Below are 25,008 nucleotides of genomic sequence, written 5' to 3' on the forward strand. Positions count from 1 at the left end.
ATTTATCTGCTCAATCACTCTGCTAGCAAGCAGTTTCCTAAAACTCTTTTCCATCCTATAGACTCAAGTACATACGATAACTGGAAAAGCAGCTCAAGTGTATTTGGAAGAAATTCCTGGCATAATGGCAAGGGTTTCCAGTCGTGGTATTCACTTTCAGAGAGGAACTACAGAAGAAGAGTTACTAAATAAGCAGAGAAGGAGAAATCCTGAGTCTGCTTTCTGTTGCTGGCTAGGTCCTTGACACATGAATGAGATATGAAATCACAAAACTAAGAAGAAATATAAGCTGTTAAAAACAAGTCTACATAAACAGTGAATCTTGTTTGACAGACTTAGTGAAATTTATTTAAGGGCTAATGCAGAGGACACAGGAGGCTGAGCAAGGCAGGAAATAACATCCACATTCATGAAAAGACACCTGTTGCCTTGCAGCCCAGTGGACTAGCAACTGTGCCAATACCAAGCAAATATCACTAAAATGTGCAAAAGGAGTCATAGGAGCAGTATGGAATGGGTCATCATCTGGACCTGCACCACAGTATTTTTCAGCATTTGTATCATATGAGTCTGAAGAAAACAGCCTTCAACTTATACTGTATCCGATCTTTGCTTCTGGCCTTGAAGGGCTAAGTTGTTGTACCTGCTATTGAAGAAGTCATGGCATCTTAAAATAGAATTAAGAACAGATTGCAAACACGTTTTTTTTCCTGATGTTGTCAGTGACCTACAAGATTCATATATAAATACTGCTCACAAGTTTCTCCAGGCCCTTACTCACCCATGTGGAAAGGCCAAGGACTGTTACTGCTGCAACACAGCTGAAGAAAATTATTTCCACCCAGAGAAGAAGGCAGAGACCTGCTTTGCTCTTATATTAGCCAGCTGGCATCCATGCAGAGCTTCCTTGATTGTCCTTGATTAAGACCTCAGATCTGCTTCTATTAAAGGTAAGATTAAAGTGTAAAACTAAGAAGGGCTGCCAGATAAGTTCATTTTACTTTGAAGCTGGAGAACAGGATACTACCTAGCCACAACAACTGTTCAGGGCAGATCGAGTATTGTCCATCTAAAATGTTATTTCCTACGTTATTTCCATGTTCCTCTTATTTCCATAATATTGCTTATTAGTGCTTGGTTTCTCCACATCTGAAATAGTTTACAGAAATGTGCCAGCCATGGAGTCTACTCTTCCTGGTGGCCTTCAACATCATGAAGGGCTCAAAACAAAAGAAAGTTCCTCTGTGACACCTGTGAGACTGATGCCATCTACCTACTCATAAGATGCAGAATTCCTTTGGAATAAGGCACACCTTCTTCAGACAAGGTGTTACAGCCACTGGTTTAACTGCAGTAAACCAGGACTGGTATCTTTTTTAGGTCATATTAAGCTCCCACTTCAGACTGGGCACAAGTCTGGTACCTTCACTCAGTGAGTGTGTAATACACCAAAACCAAAGCTTCTCTTCAGTTCCTACTTCCATCCTTGCACCAGACTGAATTGCACATAGCACAAATAGTGGTTTCTCTCTAAAGTACCTGTGTTTTCAATGCCTCCTTGAAAATCAGCCTGGTAATACTAAACAGCAAGTATGCCAGAACGTAAATAAACACGACCAAGCAGTAACTGTTCAACTCGGAGCAGCACATGCAGATTGAACTTGAACAATTTAAGTTTCCTTCTTTGTTTGCAACTCCCAGCTGCAACAGTTACACTCCTGGGAGATGTGCCTTCAGAGGTATGTCTCTTTTTAGTAAGTGGGCCACTGCACCAGGTGTCAACTGTTTGTTGACAAACCTGAACGTGAGAAAGTAAGTTATATACGGGGCCTTGTCTGGCACAGCTATGGAGTGATCTGGCAGCACTTGTGGATATCAATGGGTAAGGACACTACAGTGAATGCAAAACACTGACAGAAAGCACAGTAATTACTCAGAGACTGATCTACAGTAAGGACATCTTAGGTTTAGTGACAGCATTTCCCACACATTTTCATTATTTCATGAGATTTCTTCTGCATCAGAGTCCCAACCCTGTTCACAGATTCTATGTGAACTGGAAACAGATGAAGTTGCATGATGACCTAAGACACAATTTGCCAGTTTAATGAGTTGGGGTTTTTTAATAGCTAATGCACTGCGGTGTTTTGGCTGAGTCCCTAAGATGTTTTGAAAGCCCAATTATATCTTATAAGGTCAGTAGGCACTTATTTTTAAGAGCCCATGATTCAGTAAATGCTTGGGTTCAATGATCCCTATAATGTTTGATGTTTGTTATAAAAATTGCTACAGTGATTCATTTGCATGTATTTCTCCTTTGTTTGAAAGGGAATCATTTACAGTGGCTATTTTAAGCGTTGTTAAGTGGAACATCCTAAGTGTGAACACTCTAAAACGACAAATGGAAACGTTTAATATTTATGCTATGCTATTTTACTGTGTCTCTGTCACGTAAAATCAGATCACTATCCTACAGCTCTCGTTTTAAAAAGACAGCACCAAAAGTAATAAAATGTAGCAATAGTTGACTTGTTAACACAGTTGAGGATTTAAAGAAACAATGCAGAGGCACAATTCTAGCACACTTACAGCACTGAAAGTCTGCAGAAACAACGCTGAAATAGAGGAATACAAAAGTAAAGACTCTTCTACCCTTGGGCAACTATTTTACAGTGTGCTTGCTTCAGCCATATCTGCATCTGAAGTTATTTTGGGTTGCATCAACCTCTTGCTCCTGCTTCCAGTACATCCTGAAGGTCTAGTTCGTATGTTCTGGTAGTGATGCTAGTTTACACAGTTCCCCTAAGTCTTGTTTCCCCCAATATTATGCCTGCACAACTGCTTGTGGTGTTACAGTACAAACTTAACCATCTATCCTTGTGCTAGCATAAAAGGACAATGAAATACAGCACAAAATCTCCTTTGCTGCAGAAATCAGACTGTTGTCAAAATAAAGCCTCACAAGACTGCAGGTAAGACATTAATCTCAATCCTATAAGCAATAAAACGATGGATATGAATATGGGTATTTTACCAAATCAGAGCTGTTCTTCATCCAGTACTAACTCAGAAACTTACTGGTACTGCGGTTCCTGGGGTCCACGTGTAGTGGCATAACGACCCCGCAACAGCAATCCTGAGTGATAATCACAGCTTTGCATTAGATGCCATTACCTTTGGTAGAGACTTCTTCAGGTCTTGAACTACAAGACTAAACGCACGAATTAAAATTGTCTTAGTGTCAATCAGTATAACTTTAGATAGTCCCTTTTTGAATTTTAAATCCTTAAATTTCAAGAATCAGGATCCACTATGATAGAGGGTCAAAGGGATTCTTTGACAGTATTATGGATCAGGCTTACACAGATAGACTGGTCAGTGCATTTGTAAAATTTGTAAGTGTTCAGCTTCTGGCATAACTTGGGTCTCTGACTGAATTCTGAAAGACTATTTGTATGCTTAGAGTTGAAGTTAACAGATATGCTAATTTCCCTACAGGTTTTGAGGGGTGTAAGAGCTGTTTTTTATTACTACAAAACATTTGCCAAGCTTTTTTGATTGACAGTAAGTTTTTATAATTGCATACATTTGCAGACAATATATAAACTAAAAAGCATCATTTAATTGTTTCAAGTTGTTCATCTACTTCTAACAGTGTCTAGTAGAATCCCATATCAGGGTTAAACCTTCGTTCTCAGAACTGAAGCTTGGCTGCTAAATATAAACTTGAGCCGAATCCAAGCTCTTGCTTCAAAAATGTTAGTTTATACAGCTGACTCTGCTAAGTGGGGATGGAAAGTTGTTATTGCTGAAGAAGTTCCTTACTATTTTAAAGCAATTTTACCAGCTATTTCTTTGCTCTATCTCTCACTGTCACACTGCTGGTCATAGCTAAAAATATATGGAATATTTTTTTCCCTTCTCCCCAGAGCAGTAGGCAAGAGCAGTGAAATGGTTAGGGGTTTTCACAGCTGATGTTCTGTATGTCCATCCACATACTTGGCTAGGAACAAAGCTGGGTGAAGAAACAAGGGCAAAAATAATCCATGAAGATTAAGCTGAAGATAAAATGAACTCTTAACTTGCTCACAAAGTTCTATTAGAACACTAAAACGGTATGTCCTCCCCAAAAGCAGGCGATGCAACCACATCACCTGGTGTGACAGTCATATGACAGCTACTTTCCTCCTCCTCTAGGGTGCAACTTGACCTGGCCTCACCTGTCCTTTAGAGTTTGATCCATCTACAGCTGTTCACAGAATCATTTAGGTTGGAAAAGACCTTTAAGACTGAGTCCAGCCCTTAACCTAGCCCTGCCAAGTCCACCACTAAACCGTGTCACTGTACTCAAATCTTCACTTGTGCTCAGTTACCCTTCTCATGGATTTCCAAAATGCAAAGAAAACAAAGCTGAATTTAGTTGCCAGCTCAGTATTTCCTACTTTGTGAATATTCAGAAACACTTCCACACATTTTCTTACACTCTATTCCCAAAATTGGTGAAGCAAGTATAAATAATATTCTTGCTGCATGTTAATACTGACCAAAAAGAGCTAGAAAGTTTGGTCAATATTAGTAATTATTAAGACTTCCTCAAGTGGGACCTGCTTCTGTTGAGAGCTACAGCTCTATGTAGCAGACTGTTGTCTCACTGAAGAACTGTAATTTATTCTCCAGTTTTTCAGACTAGAAGATTATTCCACATGAGGCAACTTTATCTTTTGCTCTTCCCATTTAGTGTATTTGTCTGTGACAGGCTCTCCTCATTTGGAGGAAGGAATGCTTCGGTCTCAGCAACTGTTTTTTCATGTACTAAGAACAGAAAATGCAAAGAAGCAGCTGGGAGGACAGCAGCAAGCCTACACTGATTTCTGCAGTAATTTCAGCATCATTGTTGGTACCATTGGAATCATAAGTATGTAATTGTGCATAAACCCAAAAATCTGAATCTATTTTTCCATCATAAAACCCACATCACTTATTCTACAGCTAATAATGTTTCATTGCTGATAATCTCTGCATCAAGTTCTGTTTATTTTCCCTTTACTACCTTAATTTAAAAAAATATTTAGGTTAAAACCAGCGAGGACTTTTACAAATTATTCTGGTTAAAATTTGTAAGTATCTTTCAGTATTTTTTCTTTTCCATTTTATTCCCTCAGGAGGTTTCCTTGTGCCTATTTATTATTTTTGTTCACTTGGTCATCTACATATATATACGATGATTAGAATTAATTACCTGTCATCCTAGTTTGAAAGTTTGAGCTGGTTTTAAAAGTAACAAGGTAAGAGCCAGAAAAAGCCAGAGTCTGGGTGTTGGAGTTGACACTATCTTCAGTACAAGAAATGCCACTCTTCTCTTCAGGTGTCAGATGCCAGAATGTACAGGAAAAAAAGAGACTGTTTCACTCTGCTCTCATTTAAGTCAGAGATAAAACTCTGCTGAACCTGGATGCAAGAATACTCAGGCCAGAGAGAAACAGCACAAAGTAGAACTTAGTCTGGTCTCCATGGCAGCCTAATTAGGTAGAATTTGTTCCCCCTTTTCCCACATAAGGTACCTATTATTAGAAAATAGCCTTGTGCCCCTGATGAGAAAAGTAGCATTATTGTGTATGGTAGTACAATAGAACATCCTGATCACATTGTCTATGGAAAATTCACTGTATTTCTCCATTGTACAAGTGACTGAATTTTTAAACAACCATTACTGCTAAAAAAAGTTTTCACCTCTGTTTCCTCAAACAGGAATTTCTCCTCCCTACCCCATAGCTTCTTGCTCCTAGTTATCAAGTGGCAAGATCAAAAGCTTAACAAATACTCTGCTGCTCTTTATGCTCCATAGTCCAGTACAAGTGGGAAATGAGGACATTTAGTTTGATAAAGAACTACACTAAAGAGCTACAGATTTGCCTGGGAAGCTTTTTAGGAACATTGTACAGACTGTGAATTTATGGGACACAAAGCAATTCAACACTAACTGGTGATTAGAGCTTATGAGTTCTATTATTCTATAACCTGTATAAATCAAATAAAGTTTATTCAATACAGCAATTAAATGACCCTTTGGTTTTATCTGATAAACTAAGTGATCTGTAAGCTAAACTCTTCACTCAAGTATTTCCCTAGTTAGTCCTAAACTGTACCTATGGCATGTCAGACATTGAATAAGCATCATAAGAAATTAAGGCAGTAAGTGCATTCTTCAATAATGAAATTCAGTAAGAAGATAGTACTGTTGTTCTATATTGCTCTGTACAGCTATAAAACATCAACAAGCAAACCACCAATAAGCATGAAAGCATGAATTTACTGAGGCCATATACTAATCCAAATGTTTAAATGGCCAAGGAATCTCCTCTGTAACTGAAATCCCTGTGTTGGCGCCAGACTTCTACAGGTTTGTTCACACTTTGTCTTGAAAGATTCTGCCTGTCATCTGGAACAACATAAATACTCTGTCTACTCTAACTGCAAAGAAAAGCTAATAAGGTTAAACTAGCCATTCTGCTTCGCAGTAGGGTAGTTTGGGGTAGTCATGGTGCACATCAGTTGATGGATGGTAACTTCTCAGGACAAACTAAACCAATCACTGTGGAACTGCTTAACTGTTTCCTATACACCTAAGTTAGCAGAAAGGAGGAATTCTTATCCGAAGTCATAAAAGTGCTTTTAGCAAAATGGGACTTTGCTGTTACGCACATAGCAGATGCCAAAGATCCTAGGGATTTCTGTATCCAAGGAAAACTTGTGTTTGGGTGGGAAAGGTAAGTGTACCTATTCCTGAAACATGTACCTATTCCTCTAGCAAGTACCTTTAAAAAAACCCCATGTAAATTGAAAATGACATTTTCCAGTCACTTTTGGAACTGAAAAATCCCATCTAGAAAAAAAGAGATTACTGAAATCAGGTAGAAATATTGTGGGATACAGTTTTATAAACCTGTGGAATCTTGCAGGACTGCTCTGTCCCAAGAGGTTTTTCCAGACAAACAATGTAACAGAGGAGGAGCTAAAATGAGTTAATAGCTAGGAACCCCTTTAAGTTCTTCTAATGAGCTTTTCTGGGACAGAAGGAAGTAACACCTTGAATAAAAATGTTCTGCAAAGCAGACCCAAACTTGAAGAGAAGACTTGGATGAAATTTACATTTTGCTTACTAAGAAAAGGACTAAATTTTAATTTAAATTCAGAGCAAGGACACTTCCCCTCCTTATGCAAGGATTCTTATCCTTTGAAAAACAACCTATCATTTATGTCTTTTTAATGACTTAAAGACAGTTTTAACTTTTTTCTAGCACATATTTCTGTCAAGTATGAGTAAAATCTTCAGGAGAATGCAAAAAATATTAGCATCTTTTCTTCGCACAGGATTCTAAATATGCTAGATGTCAGGCAATTAGTCCATCTGTTTAGCTTCTTTACAAAGTTCATTTTAATTTTTTTCCAGGAAAATTACATATTTCCCAGCAAAATTATTACTAACGTGCTTAATTAACAGTTTTGGTGCAGTTGTATAAAACTTCCGTAACAGATATTCAAGGATTCCCTTTTCCTTATAAGTATTCATTTCCTCACAATGGTAATACCTACAAATGAACCAAATCTCATATCAGAATTTGGCACATGTTTTAGTTAGAGCCCTTTGGAGAATACTATTTTGTATAGATAGAACCTACGAGAACTTAATGTAATTTCAAAAGTATCCCCAGGAGTTGTTCAGGTCCACTGTTCCTTGCAGTCTTGCAAGGACTTCTTTCCTTGCAAGTAGCATCACTGCAAGGACATAAGTATATTTATTTGTGAAACTCACAGTAAAAAAATTAGCCTTTATTATGAAATTGCACAGTTTGGATTAAACAAACGGGCAATGAGCAATCTCTAATTTGTCATGAAACATCAAAAAAGACTGAGAAGAGGTTAGTGGTAGGTAAGAAGCAAGTTAGGTTTTTATCATTTCCAAAACAAGATCGTTTCTACACAAAATGTAAAGGACTGTACCACAGGTCCTCAACTCATGAAGCATACATTTCCACGGTTCTAGATTTAAGTAAAGCACACTGATCAGTCCTATGACATTTGCTTCAGGCAACCAGGTGTTCTTTATTCAAATGTAACGAGAGTTGCCTGAACAGCTTTACCAGTATGTCTCCAGGACATTAGCATTCTACTGAAGTCATTAAGAAAAACTTCCTATTTTTAGCAGTCCAGAAAGCATATTCTGCCAGAATTACCTTAACATTCAAGCATCAAGAAGTTAGGGGAGCTGAAATGTCATTTGTTAAAATCTGAAGCCTGACAGTTCAAATGTCAGATGTTTATACTGACATGCTGATGATTTTGACAAGTCCTCTCAATCTCCCATACATAATTTTTGCTTTCATGATGGAAATGTGCAATACTTACTCAGACCCAGAAATAACACCAGCTAAAGAGGGGCCAAATGAGACAAGTTTCCAGTCCAAAAGCAGCTTAAAAATGAGCAATGAATGATTAAATAAACAAACCAAAAATGAGAATAGAGCCACTAGTGTACAAGGAATGTAAACATGAACTATATTTTTAAACTTTTTTTCCATCCCCAGAATGGTGCAACACCTTAAATAAGGCAAATATTTGCTCTGGAACTGAAACAGAGGCTTATAAGCACCACCTTGGTCTTTTCAATTGATGTATGAATGCACCTATATTGACAAAGTTCTGTCAGTCTAATCTGCTCAATAAACCAGTAATGATCCATTAGCATTCAATTCGTGGAGTTATAATATATTCCTAGGGGTACACATAGATCCACATTTCCATTTCGTATGTACCTACAAAAATATATATATTCAAGTTCCCATTTCACAAAGATACGACTATTTAGCCTAGTAACTACGCTCAAGTAGAAATCTGTGATAAGAAAATGCATTCTCAACTTCTCTGACAAATGTATTATCTTTAAGTTTAAAGGAAAAGTCACGTTATTTAAGTGTACCCCATCTGTTGGATTGTCACCTATTTAGATCAAAGATTCCTCTTTCTGTTTGTGCAGCTGGGAACTCAATATGGCTTATAATCACAACTGAGGCATTTGCATACGAAACTAATATAAAAATATTTCTGATACTTAAGAGGAAAGAGTAGTGTTATAATGGTAAAACAGAGGTTTAGTGTTGGGCAATTTTCTTCTTTGTATACAACAGAGATAACATTCAGGCTTTGATATATAGTGTCATATGCAAGTAAAAGGCAGAAATTTTAAGTGAAAGTGATACACATTTAAATATTTTTATTCTTGTAATCAGTTAGGGAAAACAAGAGAATCTCCTTCTGAAGCACCTGTTTCAAGAGGCAAAATGTTCTGGAAACTTTCTCCTCATTTTCAAGATTGCTATACAGTTCCTTCCACCCCTAGAAACAGCACTAAGTACATATTTCAGTCACTAAAATACATGATCACCCTGAAGATATTATCAGCAGTCTGTATGGCTACATGAGTAAATACAGCAATTAAACTGTTACCCAATCCATGCATCTATTCTACATACATATGCACTGTAACATTCTGTTTAAGTGACATTAGTTCCTGGAAAGCTACAGATTTCATACATGTCATGAGAATGTATTTTCTCTCCAAATTGTTTAGTAATAATTTGTACAGTTCACAGAATCACAGAACAGTAGGGGTTGCAAGGAACCACTGCAGATCACCTAGTCCACCCCCCAACCCACTAAAGCAGGTTCACCTAGAACAGGTCACACAGCATCACTTCCAGGTGGGTTTTGAATAACCCCAGAGAAGGAGACTCCACAGCCTCTCTGGGCATCCTGTTCCAGTGCTCTGTCACCCTCAAAGTAAAGAGGTTTTTCCTCATGTTCAGGCGAAACTTCCTGTGCTCCAGTTTGTTTGGATCTGGGGAACTGCAGTGAAGGTGATGTGATGAGATGAAGGGACTTTCTGTTTATAAACTAATGACTTTTTGGCCTCCCCAACTGCAATTCAACACACGCCCTGCAGGTTTCATGAAAACATATAACAGAAGAGTAGAGAAAGAACAGAAGATGACCACCATTCTTTTATATCTAAAAAAAGAACCCTACAGAGGAGACATTTATGAGCAACTACAAGCACAGGAAACATCAGTTAGAACTTGCTGGTTTTTCAGCACCAAATAATCCCTAGTCTAGATTTATTTCCCATGTAGATTTTCTGATGTCTAGTAAGTACACATTCTAGCTGTAGCTTTTCTAAGTGCACATTCAGCTCTTGCTGTGTCATTTCCCTACCATTTAATATGAATTCATATCAAGTTTCAGCCTTCTATAATTTAAAGTCCATCTACCACAGGAAGTAAATCCTTAGACAACCAAGTTACATTAATGTCTTCCAGTGAGAGTGGCACTACTTGTTTCTCTTGAAGACCTTCTTAGGTGATCTGCATGACTTTCTATGCAGTCCAGTATTGTCTTTCAAGTACAAGGTACCTTTTATTACCATCTTGTCTGCAGAACTTGTGCCTGGGAAGGAGAATTTTTTGCACATACCTAGTGTGTCTGAAGACAGAGAGCATTCACTACCAATTTCAATTTAAAAAAGTTACATTTGTGATGTGCATCCTAGAACTGTAGTTTCATAGTCATTTTAGATTTCAATAAAATTCCATTGCCACTGAAAGAACCACTCTTCCAAACATCTCCCTTTTCTTGTGCAGAGAAAGCATTCACAGACAAGCAGTGAACAAGATTAGAAACAACAGTATTTCTCAGTCTGCTTCAGGGAAAGCAACTTTTCCACCTAGACTTGAATTTTTTTTCCTGAGGCCTGATAGTCTGACAGTCAGACATCCCACCTTTAGACTGCTTTCCATCACCTACTTGCCTTACTGGGCAGAGCCAACTGTTTCAAGCATCCAGATAGGGCCCACATACTGCAACTGGGTTTTTTTCTTGCAAATACTGCCAACTGAAACAGCTCCCATTCTCAGCTGCATCCACATAGCTCCTTCTACTGTGCCAGCACAACTGATGTGCCAAATGTGTGGTGAACAAGATCAGGGAACCAATCCATCTTAAAATAACATTTAAAATGAATGCTTAAGCATTTTAGATGGTCACAGTTTATTCCAAAGTAGTCCTTCACCGCTGTCCACATAAGGTGGTGACAATTAACAGGTTTTAAAAGATGAAGCATTTCCCTAGATTAAGTGTGATGAGAGTCAGTAGCTTTGCCTGCACTGAGGGAATATCACACATGGGATTAAAGCTCAGGAATTCTTGGATGAAAAGATTAATGAAAAGCCCATATTTAGTAACCAAAGCAGAAGTAAAAATAGTAAGAATATACAAAAACAGTAACAAAAAGGAATCCAGTAAAGTGAAACAGCAAAGTCAGTAAGCTCTCCTGCACTTTGAGGCTGGGAATGCATTTTCATTCTGTGCCTGGCACAGTGGGAATCCTGGATCATAGCTGGAGTCCTAACTGGTACAATACAAATAGAAATAGCATAGGAATAAAGACTGATCCCTCCCCATACATTCTCAAAAATAGCACATCCTCAATAGAATAAAGACATCTTTTTAAAAAACCAAAAGCAAAACAAAAAAAACCCCAATCCAAACATTTTGAAACATACCCTCGGGCAAATTATTAATTTCACAACACTTAGCAACTATAAACCTAACTGGTAAAATCAGTCCTTTCCTTTGTTCAAGCCACTGAACTTTTTAATTTGGAATTCATCTGAAGAACCAGACACTGCTATGGGGAAACACTCCAAATGCCTTGGAGGAACAATAATTATAAATATTGTGTGCAAAGCAGCAGAGGAAGGGCAGAATTAGTATGGCTATTGAAGCAAAGTCTTTTTGTGGCTGCAAGAACTGCCCATGCAAGCACTGCATAAGACAGATCAGTGATATCTCTGCATATCTTCTGCTTGACAGTTGAATGCAAAAAAATAACAATCAAAGTCTCCACATTTTGTGCTTTCAAATGTGTACATACAAGTCATAGCACCACTGCTATGGGAACTGAAAGCTGAATTCACTTATGCATTCAAATTTAGAAAAAAATCCTTGAAGATTAAGGAAAAGCCCACATCTGTGTTTGAAATTAGCAACTGAGGTGGGTCTCTAAAATTGGGCCATCAACTAGCTTCAGTAGACTCTTTTCTGTAATAAAAAGAGCAACCTCACAGATGATACTGTTAGCAAACCCTCGTTAGGAAAAACTGCCCTTATTCCTTCTCTTGATCCTGTCCTTTGGCCAAGTACATATAGAGCACACATTTTAAAAAGAAAGCTAAATTGGGAAGGCATTGAAAAGGTAACTGTAGGAGTCCCATCCCTGCTGGCCAGGGCTCCCTGTCACTCACAGAAAGGGCACCAGAACTACACAAAACCAGAGGTAAGATGACTACAAAGGGTGAGGCTGGTTCAAACCTTGCCCTTTGATTCCCTTCATTTGCTGAAACCTTTTAATGAAGGCAGCATTACTCCATCACAGCAGCATCGCTACACACAAATAACCTCCTTGAAAAAAACTAGGAAGAATGGCAGAAACCAGCCTTTGGCAAGGTGGGATATTAACATTTGGGTATTAAAGTTATGCATCAGCCTACTGCCTTGGCATACCTGGCACTCCTGAGGGGTCCTGTGCCATTGGGAGAGCTGCCAGCTGCCTCAGGCTGGGCGCTCCACGTCAGACAGCGCCCTCCTCGGCCCACAGCGCCCGCCGCCCCTGAGCGGCCCCATAGCGCCAAGATGGCTGTCTTGCCGCTGGCGCTCCCAGCCTCCCCAGAGCCAGGTGCTGGCAGTAAAAACAGCCTCCTCGCCAGGCAGGGCCACAGCGAGAAGAGGTCTAAGGCCACGGCAGAGTCAGTTCACAGGTAAGGGTGCAGATGAACAGGCCCATGGCAGGCACAGGCACGGCTGAGCTCGAGACAGGCACCTTGCAGCTGCGAGGAAGCCGAGAGCCCGCGCTTGAGCTTAAATGGAGCCCCCAGGACCTGTGGGCAGGGTGTGGGTGAGTTCCCCAGGTGAGGCTGGTCACGGCCTCAGGGCGCTGACAGCCGTATCTCTGGAGGTGGTCTCAGGCTCCAGCCGTCCCAGAGCAGGGTGCTGAGGGGAAGATGGCTGCCTGGTCCAGCCAGGAGGGAGTGGTCACAGGCTGCGGCATCAGCTGCCCAGAGCAGGGCACTGGCGGGGAAAACGGCCACCTCGCCTCGCTGGGGTTGGTGGCACAGGCAGGGTGCAGGGCAGGGAGAGGAGACAGCCACCTTCCTCCCCACTGATGCCACTTGGCTGTTTGTGGCCCAGTGCATCCTTCAGTCCGTCTTCCTTCTGGGCACAGACAAGGAAAGCGGGCCATGGCCGGGCAGTGGTGGCCATCCCTCTGCCCAGGTCGACTGTGCATGGCCATCCCCTCAGTGACTTGGAGCCTGGGAGGACTTCCAGCACCACAGTGGCTGAGTTGTATTTCCAGTTAATATTCAGGTATTAAGGCTTTATAAGCTACTCCATGGGATTTCTGGTGAGCATATTCAACCTAAGAGTCATGAAGGGAAGAAAGTACCAGCAATAAAAAGTAAGCAGTCAAAAGCAAATAATCAGACATCGAATTACAGGTTAGTGGATCCCCAGTGTAAAATCAGATTTACCCAGTTGCTTTTGTGGTCAATGCAGCTGGTTTTCTGTTCACAATAGGATTAACAGGAAAGAAGCAATTACTGGTTAAACACAAAGGTTCAAAACTGAGTAGACTTTAACTTGTAATCCATAAAAACCCCAACTCATCCATTATATTTTATAAAGAGCAGTTTAAATCTGTTGTTTGGGATTTGTTATTCAAATGGGAAAGGAAGAAGGAATTTAAAAATCAATGTAAATGGGCAGATGAAAGGCTTAAAGGTAGTATATTGGAAATGTTATATGAACCTTAATTTAAAAAAAAAAAGCCATCCCCTCAAAATACCTTCATCTATTTAGTTTGTGATGCAGGTGTGCAGTAATTGCAACAAATAATTTAATCTAAAATTTCCCCACTCCAAGGCAAAGAGGTTACCCACATCTCTTAATCATTAGGATAGAGAGATGCTGTTTTGTTGACCCATTTACAAAAATAAAAATATTAATTTTGGTTTAGATTTTAGGACAAAGATGGGGTTGATAAGAAGCAGGGGCTGGCTAATGTTATCAGGCTCTGCTAGTACAGGATCAGATCGCCAACAAGTGTGACAGATGCCACTTAAGCCGCCCACAATTTATGCTTCAGTTTTTCTGCCTGTTGGCTCTGAAATCCCCCCACGTAGGTGGGAGTTCCCCCTCTGAGTCACAGGGTAGCCTGGCAGCCTTCCTGATTCCATCCCACCCACAGCTCGTCTCGAAGCGAGCACTCCCTGAGCAGTCTCCTTTACCAAGCACAGATACTGCAGTTTTTCTGTCAATGCACCGTGCCTTCGTGGGTGTAAGGCCTCGCACGGGAAATGCTCTAGCGTGTGTCTGCTTGCAGTTGTTCGTCAGTCCTTGCAAGGCCCTTACAGATTGTGTAGATTTATGGGCTGTAGCCATACCGTGAAGGGAACAAGTTATAATAATGCTAGGTTATTAACTTCAAAAGATGATTCCTAATATCTACACACAAGAGCTTCATGTCTTTGGCTGCGAACGCATCTCAGTGGAAAGTAGCGTTTTGTACTTTATGCAGCACACTGGGTGGCCTCATTTCAGACCACACCACTTAGTCCCTGGGAGCTGGTGGAATTAACAGAATGCCCTTGCCAGCTTAGCAGAGATGACAGGAACTAAGGAGCTGCAGGACGGTGACAGAGGCAGCTGGGTACAATACACAGGCTGTGCTGTCCTTACTCAGCAGCGATACAGGAGCTCTTAATCTCTAGAGTCCTCCTTACAACACCTTTAACCAACAGCCATTGATGTCAATGTTTTCTGTGTAAAAAAAAATCAGTCAAATGTTTGGATGCTCCAGGTCTTCGGTCAAGATGTTTCTAAGCGGTATTCCAGAAATAGCGCAGCTTTTATTTACTCTATAGCAGTCCACATTAATTTGCCAAGTGTGATTACATAACAGCAATTAATTACATTATTTCTTCATTACTAGCTGTGAGCGTATACTGTTTCCACAATGTGCTGAAATGTATTTCTGAAGCTCTTCTCGGTAGCTCTGAAGGGAAGATAAATGAGGACAAGCAGAGTGCCTAGATTAACAACAAATGATAAATCCAAGCCCCTTCATTGAAGCCAAATTAAATATTCTGTTGTAGGCCTTGACCTAATTCCAGCTACTTGTTATTTTTCTTGAACGTTTTCATTAAACAAATTTTTTAACATATCTGGGTCTGACATGCAAATAGGCAACATACTTCCTTTAGACATATATACCTTCAGAAATTATTCTTGCAAGCTATGGATAATTTCAGGTGGCCTCAAGTTGCCACAAATTTTGCTGGCACCGTAATTTAATTCTTTATCTAAAGAGAAAAACTGTTGTTAAGAATAGTGTTTTATCTGCCTTGTTTTAAATACTGCAAGCTATATCTGTTTGCAAACAACTCCAAACGTTATTGTCAGGACATGATTCTTAGCTTTAATCTTAAAAAATTACTTCCTTTGCTTCCTTCGTTTTCTAAGTTTTCTTTGGTTATTCCTACATTTTAGTATACTAATATATTCAGAAGTAGGTAAGCTAGGCTGTTGTATACTATGCTAACAACATACTACATACTGTACTATGTTGTTTCATCGGAATCGTACTGCCTTTCAAGCACTTGTAAATAGCAACCAACACTGTACTGAATTACTTAGAAATATTTAATGAATTTAATCTTGTCAGGTTTTGCAGCCTTAAAATCTTATTAATTTCTTTTTTTTAGCACTCTCATATCTTTTTACATCTTTCCTGTAATAACTGATCTCACTGTCCCTAGGATTCAGTCTCCTGTATTAGAGAAGACTCCTTTGTCACCTATCTCATAAATTCAAAAGCAACCCTAAACTACACTGACCTATTTTACCACTGTATCATTGTCAGAGAGAAGATTCGCCAGATGTCTGAGCTGTTTCATTATTCCCTCAAGGAAACTGACCTATCCTAGAATAAAACTGAGATTGCGCAGGAAGCACCAAATTCTTTTTTCAGAGACAATGAATTTACTGAACAAATTCAGACAAAGTCTTGGAAATTAATTTGTATTCATACTGGTGCAACTGTGGTCAGAATCTGGCTAAAGATCTCTCAAACTGAAAGTTTTGCCAGCTGGTTACTAAACTGGGTGCTAAACTGAGTCCCTGTATGATAAGCTCCAATGCTTTTAAATTGCTTTTGGCCCAGGTAGGCTCCAAATATGTGTGTGTGGAGGCGTTCATGACATCTCTAGTGCATTTGCTGAGTAAAAGCTCATTATTTAAACACAGTGTCATTTCTGCTCCTCCGGAGGCAACATTCCAACCATGAGAGTACATAATCATGGAAGTAAATAGGTCCACACATATGCTTGTTAAGTCACTTAACAATACAGTTCTAAAAAAGCCCAGAATACCTGCACTATCACTGATTTTTGCATGCTCTTTGGGCTTAGGTTAGGGTCCTCCAGGATCTTCCCCCTTCTTCCCTCAGCCTTGATTATCTTTTCCTCCATATCACGGTTTATGTGTTTCTCTTGTGTAGCCCTTATCTTTTGTTTTTGACTGGCCCCTCAGCTGATGTTATTATGTTGACAAGGAATTCCTTCCTTTCTCTCCTTTGGCCCTGATGAAGCTTCCAGTCTCCCCTGACTGTCACAGGCCTGTGGCCCTTGCAAGCCAGCACTGCCACCTGATCGCTGTCTTTGCTTTGCTGTGTTTGCCGACTCCACACGTGCTGAGCAGCTCAATGATAAAACAATTCTACAGCTAAAGCCGGGATACAAAGAAGTTTCAAACTGTGAAAACATAACTTACTGCTCTGTTGTTTTTCAGTATTACTTCCTCAGTTCAACTCAAAGAGTCATGCATACGGAAAGAAGAGAAAGTGCATTTTTAATCCTCCCTACCATCTGTAAGCTAAGGGTATATAACTTTTTTTTACTGATCCAGGTTAATAAGAGAAGATACACAGATAAGGTAGTCCTAAGACCTATACTCAATGTTGTAAACACTAGCATGGACTACCGTAATTCCTGCTGTGAAAAATATTTGGTATTAGACCTTTTAAAACGGGAATTAAACTGGCTGCATATTTGGGGTACGTGCAAGGGTGCATAAACAACTGCGTCTGTGTAACTTCAGTCAACTGCCTCTGTGTCTCAAACTGCCATCAGGAGGTTACGTTTTAGAACTTTCTACTGATTCATGATAGAGGTGATTGAAATACATGCCTATTCTGATTAAATCCAAACCACACCAGAAAAAGCCCATTTGGTCACCTCTGTACTGCAGTTCCTCTTCCCAAAAACAATGTTGCAGTTGACAAACAGAAACTTATATTGAACTGTTTTGGTAGAATTTGCAGTGACAGGACAGGCTTGAAGGGAGAATAACCTGATCTTTCTCCGAGATGGCATCTCTAGCAAAGCTTTTAGCATAGAGGCTGACAAGCAAGGGATGCTTACCCCGATTCTTCTTCTGTCATACAGGTTATTAATATGACACCAAATACAGTTAGCCCATCTAATCTAGAGGAAAACAAAAAATCATTTCACAGGTATAAGCACATTTTTAGGCACACTTATAGTAAACAATTTTACAAGGTGTTAATTAGATTTCCAGTACTGGATATAAATATAATCGGATCAGAGTTAGTAGGTCCAGAGCCCAGTCAGAACAAACAGAAACTGTAACCTCTAACTATTCCCCATGGAAAAAATTGGGGTGTCTTAATTTGACATGTCAGTATTGAAAGGAAAAATCCTCTGACTTATGACAGCAATGAATGCATAGTCCATAGTCATAAGGTCTGGAAAATCTGTCCACTGCTCGAGGGGAAAGGAGACGGTGAAATCACATACACTGTGAAGATCCATACAAATTAGATAAGCAAATTCTTATTTTTAGCATTTGCCCGACAGCAAAGACAAGGGAACAGCACATAAACAACTCAGAAGGGAACAAGTAACCTAGGCTAATCCAGGGTACATTGAAACAGTCAAGTTCCAGATGCAGGGTGTTCTCATATAACGGAAGAACATGTAGCTCATATAATTCAAGAAAAATTGTAATTGGTGATCAAATAGGAAAGACAAAACATGTATTTCTGTCCCTGCCTTACCACTCCAGGAGTGATCTTGCAAAATGCCAAGTGTCTTTTGCTCAAAACTGAGTGCCAGAGCAAATCAAAGACTTTACTTGCCCAGATTCATGAGAGTATCTTGGCACTTAACTCTTGTTAAACTCCCACGGAAGTCAAATGGGGTTTAGGAAGATAAATCTCTGAGGATTGAGGCCTTTGGTACCTAAAATAAAACTTGGGCTTAATTTGAAACCCAGCACCAAAACAGTGATTTTGAATTATTTTTTTTAACCATCTGGAGATGCCTGACTTTTTTAGTTATAATTTTCCCTGCTTTTCTGGTAGAGGCATAAAGATAGAACAGCTTTGTAGCATGGGGAATATGGAAATCAGTCTTGAGCTCTTTCACTCTGACATATTTTAAGCAAAAAGTATGAATAACACATATTTCCATACCTCCTTCCTGAGCAACTGGCTTTACCAGAAAAGGAGATACCACCCATACATTTCAGGATTTGTTCACACAAAATCAAACTGAATTGTAATCCTCTCCACTGATTCAAATTTGTTTGTAAGTAAGGACAGAAATTAAAGATGCCATTAGCCTAGTGATGAGCATGTTTCCATCCTCCACGTGACTCTTCCTTGAGCATCTGTGTTCTCGTGAGCAATCCTGTGATTAAATCATGATCTCTCTAAAGATAATCTCCTAATTTCTGCTTGCTTATGTTCTCTGAAAAATTACGTTTATCTGTAACCTGAAGACCATACAATTAAGTATACGTAGCTTAAAGTAAAGCCACTTTTTCAAAATTATATAAATTGTACCTATTGAATGACATTCTCAATTCAAGACAAAGATTTTTGTTAGGGTGGGCCAAAGAGATTTTGACAATGTTATTGCCTCAGGCTCTGTAGAACAAAAGGAAACGCTTTGTAAATCTGCATTGTAAGAAATCTGAACAATAGCAGCAAAACCTTTTCCAGAGCAGAATCTGCTGGAATAGGATCTGTTCTTTACATCAATCAGTGTGTGTCAGTATACCCACACACTGCTTGTAAAAAAAAATCAAAGGCAAGTCTTGGTACTTCACTTGGAACAGATCATCAAATGGCAGCTGTGGAAAAGACTGAAGTGTTTACTAGCTTTTTTCGTCACCCTTTTAAAAAATATCAGTTGCAATAGCATGGGCCTAACATAGTACCCGCGAGGGATAAGATCTTAACCTAGAAGAGGAAAAATACAGATTAGGAAGTTTTCATATCAACTGGGCCTGATGAACTTTGTCATCCTAGGATATTTAAAGAAGTAACTGAAGCAGTTCCACAGCTCATAATAGTTCTCTTTAAAATCTGGTACATGAGGGTACCAATGAAAAAAGAAAAAGAAACATAGTTCCTATTCTAAGAAAAAATAAAACAGTTAGCAGCTGGGGAATTATAAATAGCACCTCTTAATTAAAATTCCTGGAAAAATACTGAAATATTTTCGAACACATTACATACAAGCACATGGGAAAACCTAAAGATTTGAAGACTCACAGATTTATTGAGAACAAATTCTGTGAAGACAATCTAATTCCTTTCGGTCAATGGAGAAGCAGTAGGAGTCAAATGTCTTGGCTCCAGTAAAGCTTTAGCCATTGTCTCATATAACATACACAGAAAGGAGTGTCCTCTAGATGAAGCTCCTGTAGGATGAGCGCAGGACTGTTTGGAAACTATATTGAGACTGAAGTCTTCAATGATCCCTCGTGAAAACTGAAGGGCTCATCACGCTGGATTCTGCAGCAATCTATCCCAGACAAGTACTGCTCACCGTTCTCAGTAGTGACTTGGAAGATGGAATAGAGACTGTGCTTATTAAATTTGCAAACGCTAGCAAGCTGGGAGAGACTGCAAGTGCATAGTATAAATTTGGAAAGCAGTCTGAAAAGAAATGCAGGTCAATAGGAGTAAGTGCTATACTGTTGCCAACAGAAATAGTCAACTGCAAAAATGAAAGATGGGGAATAAATGATAAGGCAATGTGAATGCTGAACCTGGGAGCCTCAGTGTCTCAGAAGTTGGACATGAGTCAACACTGTTAATGCAGCCACAAAAAATGGAAGGTAGCATGCTGAGAGCTTTAAATGAAAGTGTAGTCCAGAAGGCATATATGAAGTAACACTTTACTTTGCAATGGTGCAGCTTTGGCTGGAATACATTTTAGGCACCAGTTTTGGAGGCCATTCTTCAAGTCTTCAAGAAAGCTGTTGCTGAACTTAAGAAAATTCAGAGGAGGGCTACATGAGAGATCTTTTAATTTTTGTGCAAGAATGAGTATGGAAAACTGGTAAAGCAGTGAAATACTGCCCAGGATGGCCAGGAAAAGAAATAAAAGCCTAAGTGGCACCAAAAAAAAAGTTCAGGTTAGACATTAGAAGAGCTTTCCAATGATAATAGTGAAACTCCAGAACAGTTGACTTAGGAAGACTTTAGACTCCAGCACTGAGAGTCTTTAAGGACACTGGTGAGGAAAGGCACAGTATAGTTTTCTTGCTGTATGGCTGAGGGATGAAGTTGATGATCAGTTGAGGCTTTCTGGAATAATTTTCTGTGACTTTCTAGAATGCATTAGTCTCAAGCTGCTAATAAGTCTCCATTTTGGAGCAACGATAAGCCCATTTGTGTCCACATAATTTTTTTCTTTATTGAGATACTCCTGTATATATCCAGAACTGCTTGCTGTTGTGGGTTCTGTCTATGCAAAGCCACAATGGCTGTCTCCAGGGCAGCGCTGAGTCTGGCGCAGCTCCTGAGCGGCAGCTGCCTGCAGTGCCCATTGCTGCGCACCACTGGCGGGCCGGGCTGGCAGGCACGCTGCGGGCAGCCAGCCCAGGCGCACCGAGCAGCCCACCAGCCTCGTTAAGCTGCTGGGCATACTTGAGTAAGTAGTGTCCCTCTGTGATTCAGAGGGTGCCTGACAATCGTGCTCGTGGGCTGATAGTTGGCACGGTCAGTGAGTTTGCTCTTGATGGTGTTGTTGGGCCACCCTGGAAAGAATATCGTATGTCTGCCATGGTCAATGAACATTATCTCTGTGCTTTCACAAGAAACATTGAAAGCCATTTCCAACCTCCCTCCAGACAATTTTACATCTGATTTCAGTGCTGTTATAAACTAAGTTTCACTCATCTACCATTCCTTAACACTTTATGTTCTGTTAAAGAAAAATTCTCTTCCTAATGGCTTTTTAAAAAATGTATTACCTTTCAGTAACAATCTTTATTTATCTAATTTCAAGTTGATGGATAAGAATTTAGAAAACATAAATTACCTTTCATAATGCAACAAAGTGGACATAAATTGAATAGAGCCATGTCTGAAGATATTTGAACATAAATATATCGTGGAGTTCAAACAGACACCAAGAGCAAGTTGTATAAATATTTTAAAGCAATTATCTCTTGTTATTTAGGTGAGAAAGAAAACACTACAACATGTTTGTTTATGTTGTAAGTGAGTTTACTTGAAACAGATTCTTCTTGTACTAACAGTCTCATAAATGGATCAAGCCTCAGGTGGCAGAGCTTTTCCCTGAAGTCAAAGGCAATTTCTCCTTACATCATGCAGAACAGATAGAAACAGTAATGCAGCTGCACAAAACATTATTTGAAAACTTCACTTCTAAATAACACTGGGAAAAAATGACCAAAGTTGAAAAGGTTTATACTAGTACAATACCCCTAAAAAAACTCTCTGTGTGTTAGATACTGTCTTGAATTTAACCTGAAATTATGTCTTTCGCTGTTTCCTATCAGTTAGGAATTTGCAGTAAACACAGTGACATGTCTATATGTAAATGGACCATATAATAACTTAGTAATTCTCTCATTTCCTATATAAAATTATACTATACATCAAGAAACACTGATTTAACAAAGTAAACTCTTTCTATTGTTAATGTTTTTCAAAGAAACCTTTCAGAACACTAGAAACTTTCATTATAAGATGGTCTATTTAGGTGTTTATAGTATGTTTATCTCTGTTGTATCTGATAGCCTCATAAATAGCCTATTAATCTAGATTTTTCCACTAAATACTCTGAGCAAAATTTCAATTAGATTGAAAGCAATGAGGCGTCTGAGGCTACGCTTAGTGTCTGTGCATACAGTGACATCAAGAGAGATTCCCTCCTTAAGTATTCAACAAATATATTGGCCCATAGACACATTTTCCAGGAAGCTGAAGAAATAAGGACCCAGGAAGTGAGTCTCACTTCACTTCATTGAAATGCATGTTGTTAATTTCGGGAGGATTTACTGAAAGTGCATTTCATTAAGTCTGTTTTAAAGCTACTCAATTAAAGTAACCAAGCTTTCAGTGAGTTTTGTTCTCTGTATGATACTGAAATATTAACATTTCCAAGTAATACACAATCTCAAAATTATAGGCAATTGATTAGCTCGATCACAAAACCTTTTACTGTGTGCATCAAGCTGCCCTATGACTCTCACTTTGTCCGAAAGTCATATACAGTAAGCAATTGCTACCCTACTGTTCACAGTTTGCCTTACCTACTTCATAGCTGTCTTCTGCTGTGTGACAGCACGCAGGCACATTACAAATATCGCTGATAGTTTAAAGTAACTAGCCACTTTCTATACACTTCTTCCAAAATTATAACAGTAGAACATGTTATATAAAAGTCAAATAAGAGTTGATGAGAAAAAACAACGTACAAATCGAGGCTGTTAAAATGCATAGGATTTTGGTTTTGACTTCTCATGTGCATTAGAGATTGCTGTTAAGCCCCAAATTCTTTTTCTGAAAAATCAAATAAAATGGTTGTTTATGATCTGATCATGGGTCTAAGGACAAGCAACTGGAGGAAACAGTGGGCTACTAATCAAGGATCTGGCCTTTCTTTCTAAATACTAGCCAAGCAATAATTGTGGAGAAAACAATAGCTTCCTAGCAGTCATGGCTCATCAAGTGAAATAAGATACTCGCTCTGGCTTGTGCCCTGTTACAAATACAACCTGAGTGAACTATAGTCTGAGCACAGCCAGAACTGAAAAAGAACACAGACGATCTTTTCTGTCACTATTGCTAAAGATGCTCAGAAAAATACAAAAAGACTCAATGTACAATAAATGTGATGAAAACTTCCAAAGCTGTGTATAACAACATTAAAAAGAGAGACTTAGTTTCAATAACCCTGGTTAACCCTGCTGTCTTTTGGTGCTAATGAATTTTTAGTGCCTTTTCCTGCTTCATGAGGGAACTCTTTCTTGGGGTTACAGCAACCAACTGACCTTCTTTGAAAAATCATATAAATGATAAAATGGAAGAGAGTATGTTCTAGTTAGATATCAGCCTGTTGTCAGCCGTATGCTATTTTGGGAATCACAATACCAATACTGTAAGTCAAGCCAAGATATTGGCTTCTGTGAAGGATACAGCTTTATATGAGTTTTAAGGACATCAGATTTTCTACCAAGACCTTAAAAAACTATTACTCTAAAGCTGCTTGAATCAAGATTATAGTAATTCAGGAGATTAATTATTCTATAGTGAAGAATATTACATGCACCTTTTTATGGTATTTGGATATAATTCAGCAAGGTACTTAAACAATTGTTTACTGCTAGTATATACTTCAGGATATATGTGTGCCCCTTGCTGAAGTAAAACCTAAACCAAGTAAACTTCTTGGTCACATTTTCAAAAGCAGCTTTTAATTTTATTGCTTGACCAGATTTGTTTATTGCCAGGAGTCAAAGCATAACACTGGGGAAGAATTCCAGCATCTCTGCAGGTCTCCAAACTTCTAAAGACTCTGCTGCTGGAAGACAAGTTCTTCTGCAAGCACTGGAAATAATGAGAGGCCTGCTTTCTGTCAATTTATGTACTTTATCTCCACAAATGCTCACCTACAATTGTATTGACACAGTTTCTCTCTCCATGTGTTCTGAAACTTCCTCAGCCAACACTTGCTTGTAGATTGGATAGCTGGCCTCTGCTAAACAGAGTGTGTGGCATTCTGCTTCCCTCAGTGATGGCACTAATGAAGATTTTCTCTTCTGAAAAGCCTTCATTTTTATTGAAACTTAATTATGAATTAGATTTCCATATTTTTTATCAAATTTGGCTAAAATTATCCCATGGATGTAAAATATCTTCTGGGAGATAGAACTATGTTATTGCTAATAATATGATAGTATAAATCTAATTTTCATAAGAAGCCAAGCTATAAAGAAAATGACTGTCAGCATTAAAGAAGTGTGCTTTTAGGAGAGACAAAGTCCTTTCCCAGAATAATTCTGAGACTGCATTTCAGAAGTTAGCAATGTTTATACCAATAACCTGTAAGGATAAATCTGTTGTACTATCAGAAAGTAAGAATCTGCTTGAGCATGGAGTTGTAAGTAAATAAACAGAAAATAAGTAACCACAGGGTTTCTGTGAAGAGAAGGAAAAAGCAGGGGTGTGGGCAGAGAATATGGGAAGCAGGCAAAGGGAGTAGTTCTCACCATTTTGTTTGTTTGTTTATTTATTGGGTATTTTATTATAGAGACTATATTCTCAATTGACAAAATCTGTTGTGATTATAACTTCTCAGTGGAGTTCTCCTAGGACTTCAACTGATACCTCCCCTTCTCTCAGAAAGCGAGTCTGGGAAGGGATCAATAGCCTCATTTCTTTCCGTGGCTGAGAATATCCAGTGATTGAAGTCACTGTCCTCAAAGACAGTATTTTTACCACCTTGTCTAACAAATTCTCTAACACTCCAGTGTAAGATGTTTCTGCTGTCTGTA

Source organism: Leptosomus discolor, chromosome 8, assembly GCF_034619465.1.
Source record: "Leptosomus discolor isolate bLepDis1 chromosome 8, bLepDis1.hap2, whole genome shotgun sequence".
Taxonomy (NCBI): Eukaryota; Metazoa; Chordata; class Aves; order Leptosomiformes; family Leptosomidae; genus Leptosomus; species Leptosomus discolor.